We start from the raw sequence: 4,246 nt of genomic DNA, 5'->3' as shown, positions 1-4,246 counted from the left end.
CTCTCCAGGTTCGGCCATGTGAGACGTGTTTATGGTCTTGCACTCTCTCTTTGGATTCTCTTCTGTATTGCTTGGGAGAGTACTAGGAGGGAGTTCAGTAACTTTCTTACTCAGCTGACCCACTTGTGCCTCCAAATTTCTAATGGAGGACCTTGTTTCAGTCATGAAACTTTGAGTGATTTTAATTAGATCAGAGACTATAGTTGCTAAGTCAGAGTGGCTCTGCTTAGAATCCTCTGTCTGTTGCTGAGAAGATGATGGAAAAGGCTTGCTGTTGTTAAACCTGTTTCTTCCACCATTATTGTTATTGAAGCCTTGTTGAGGCCTCTGTTGGTCCTTCCATGAGAGATTTGGATGATTTCTCCATGAAGGATTATAGGTGTTTCCATAGGAATCTCCCATGTAATTCACCTCTTCCATTGCTGGGTTCTCAGGATCATAAGCTTCTTCTTCAGGGGAAGCTTCCTTAGTACTGCCTGGTGTAGCTTGCATTCCAGACAGACTTTAAGAAATTGTATTGACTTACTGAGTCAATATTTTATTCTGAGCCAGTATGGCATTTAGAGTATCAATCTCAAGAACTCCTTTCTTCTGATTTGTCCCATTATTCACAGGGTTCCTTTCATAAGTGTACATGAATTGGTTATTTGCAACCATCTCAATGAGTTTCTGAGCTTCTGCAGGCGTCTTCTTCAAATGAAGAGATCCTCCAGCAGAGCTGTCCAATGACATCTTGGACAGTTCAGACAGACCATCATAGAAGATACCTATGATGCTCTATTCAGAAAGCATGTCAGAAGGACACCTTCTGATCAATTGCTTGTATCTTTCCCAAGCTTCATAGAGGGATTCTCCTTCCTTCTGTCTGAAGGTTTGGACTTCCACTCTAAGCTTGCTCAATTTTTGAGGTGGAAAGAACTTTGCCAAGAAAGCATTTACTAGCTTTTCCCAAGAGTTCAGACTTTCTTTGGGTTGTGAATCCAACCATGTCCTAGCTCTGTCTCTTACAGCAAAAGGGAAGAGCATAAGTCTGTAGACTTCGGGGTCAACCCCATTGGTCTTGACAGTGTCACAGATTTGCAAGAATTCAGCTAAGAACTGATGAGGATCTTCCAATGGAAGTCCATGAAACTTGCAATTCTGTTGCATTAGAGAAACTAATTGAGGCTTAAGCTCAAAGTTGTTTGCTCCAATGGAAGGGATTGAGATGCTTCTCCAATAGAAGTCGGGAGTAGGTGCAATAAAGTCACCAAGCACCTTCCTTGCATTGTTGGCATTGTTGTTTTCGGCTGCCACGACTTCTTCCTCCTTGAAGAGCTCTGTTAGGCCCTCTAGAGAGAGTTGTGCTTTAGCTTCTCTTAGCTTTGTCTTCAAGGTCCTTTCTGGTTCAGGATCAGCTTTAACAAGGATGCCTTTGTCTTTGCTCCTGCTCATATGAAAGAGAAGAGAACAAGAAAGTATGGAATCCTCTATGTTACAGTATAGAGATTCCTTGAAGTGTCAGAGGAAAAGAAGAATAGAAGGAGAAGGTAGAGAAGAATTCGAACTTATCAAGAGGGATAGAGTTCGAATTGTTGATAGTGGAGGAGTGTTAGTCCTTAAATAGAAGGATGTGAGAAGAGGGGAAGAATTTTCGAAATTGAAGTAAAAGATTTTGAAATAATTAAAAGAAATTTTGAAAATTTGATTGATGATTTTCGAAAACTAAGATTGGGAAAGAAATTAAGTGATTTTTGAAAAGATTTTGAAATTAGAAATAAAAAAGATATGATTGAAAATTAATTTTGAAAAAGATGTGATTGAAAAGATATGATTGAGAAGACATGATTGAAAATCAAATTAAAAAGAAAGTTTTAAAATTAAATTTGATTACTTGACTAACAAGAAATTAGAAGATATGATTCTAGAATTTAAAATTTGATCCTTTCTTAATAGGCAAGTAACAACTTGAAAATTTTGAATTAAATCACTAATTGTAGCAAGGATTTTCAAAAATAGTAATAAATAAAAAAATTGAAAAGAAATTGATTTTGAAAAGATATGATTGAAAAGATATGATTTGAAAAAGATTTGATTTTGAAAAATTATGAAAATTTAGAAAAGATTTGAATTAAAAACAAAATCTTCCCTCTAGTGTCATCCTGGCGTTAAACGTCCAGAATGGCATCCATTCTGGCGTTTAACACCCAAAATGCTACCTTTTTTGGCGTTAAACGCCCAGCCAGGTACCCTGGCTGGCGTTTAAACGCCAGTTTTTCTTCTTCATTGGGAGTTTTGAACACCCAGCTTTTTCTGTTTAATTCCTCTGCTCATGTTCTGAATCTTCAATTCTCTGTATTATTGACTTGAATAGACACAATTTTGAAAATATTTTTGAATTTTTAATGATGAGAAACAATAAAAAATGCAACTAAGATCAAATAAACAATGCATGCAAGACACCAAACTTAGAAGTTTGTATACTAAGGACTATAACAATTTGAAAATGTATGTAAGAAACAACAAAACACACAAAACAAGAGAATTTAAAGATCAGAGCTAGAAAATCATCAAGAACAACTTGAAGATCAATGAAGAACATAATGCATATATTTGAAAAATGCAAGAAGAATAGAAACATGCAATTGGTACCAAACTTAAAAATTAGACACTAGACTCAAACAAGAGACATAAAAATATTTTTGATTTTATGATTTTATAAATTTTTTCTGTGATTTTTTGAAAATTATATGGAAAAGAGAATAAAGAGATTCTAAACTTTTAATAAGAATTCCAGGAATCATGCAATGTTAGTCTAAAGCTTCAGTCTAAAAAGATTAGACATGGTTAGCCAAGCTTCAGCAGGACTTTGCATTCAGCAGCTAAATTGATGAGAATCAATCAGCTTTTGTGATGATAAGAACATCACCTTGAAACTCTAGAATTCATTCTTAAAAATTTTGAAAAATAAAAAGAAAAGTACCTAATCTAAGCAACAAGATGAACCGTCAGTTGTCCAAACTCGAACAATCCCCGGCAACGGCGCCAAAAACTTGGTGCACGAAATTGTGATCATCAACAATGGCGCCAAAGACTTGGAGCTCTCAAACGTGAATCACACTTTGTCACAATTCCGCACAACTAACCAGCAAGTGCACTGGGTCGTCCAAGTAATACCTTACGTGAGTAAGGGTCGATCCCACGGAGACTGTCAGCTTGAAGCAAGCTATGGTCATCTTGTAAATCTCAGTCAGGCAGATTCAAATGGTTATGGAGGATTGATAATTAAAGATAAATAAAACTTAAAATAAAGATAGAGATATAGATACTTATGTAATTCATTGGTAGGAATTTCAGATAAGCGTATGAAGATGCTTTGTTCCTCCTGAACCTCGGCTTTCCTATTATCTTCTTCCAATCATTCATACTCATTTCCATGGCAAGCTTTATGTTGGGCATCACCGTTGTCAATGGCTACTTCCCATCCTCTCAGTGAAAATGTTCTACGCACGCTGTCACCGCACGGCTAATCATCTGTCGGTTCTCGATCATGTTGGAATAAGATCCATTGATCTTTTTGCGTCTGTCACACGCCCAACACTCGCGAGTTTGAAGCTCGTCAAAGTCATCCCTTCCCAAATCCTACTCAGAATACCACAGACAAGGTTTAGACATTCCGGATCTCAGGAATGGCCGCCAATAATTCTAGCCTATACCACGAAGGTTCTAATCTTAGATTAGAAACCTAAGAGATACACATTCAAGCTTGTTTGCATGTAGAACAGAAGTGGTTGTCAGGCACGCGTTCATAGGTAAGAATGGTGATGAGTGTCACATAATCATCACATTCATCATGTTCTTGTGTGCGAATGAATATCTTAGAGAAGAAGTAAGCGTGAATTGAATAGAAAAACAGTAGTACTTTGCATTAATTCATGAAGAACAGCAGAGCTCCACACCTTAATCTATGGTGTGTAGAAACTCCACCGTTGAAAATACAAAAGTGATAATGGTGGTCATTGGCTTCGGCCCCAGAGAGGGAACCTGAAGAACCAAGATGAAAATACAATAGTAAAAAGGTCCTATTTATAGAGAACTAGTAGCCTAGGGTTTACAGAAATAAGTAATTAATGCAGAAATCTTCTTCCGGGCCCACTTGGTGTGTACTTGGGCTGAGCATTGATACTTCCATGTGTAGAGACTTTTCGTGGAGTTAAACGCCAGTTTTTGTGCCAGTTTGGGCGTTTAACTCCAGCTTTTGTGCCAG

General features: G+C 37.2%; 1 non-coding gene across 1 annotated transcript; it reads left to right on the top strand.

Annotated features, from left to right (window-relative positions):
* Positions 1-786: 786 nt before the first annotated feature.
* LOC148574894 (small nucleolar RNA R71) lies at positions 787-894 on the top strand. The gene has a single exon (XR_015906442.1). It is a non-coding gene; the product is annotated as a small nucleolar RNA R71 (small nucleolar RNA).
* The last annotated feature ends 3,352 nt before the right edge of the window (positions 895-4,246 follow it).

This window comes from Arachis ipaensis, chromosome B2 (genome assembly GCF_059453495.1).
Source record: "Arachis ipaensis isolate K30076 ecotype BB chromosome B2, ASM5945349v1, whole genome shotgun sequence".
NCBI lineage: Eukaryota > Viridiplantae > Streptophyta > Magnoliopsida > Fabales > Fabaceae > Arachis > Arachis ipaensis.
This window is presented reverse-complemented; position numbering and strand designations above follow the sequence as displayed.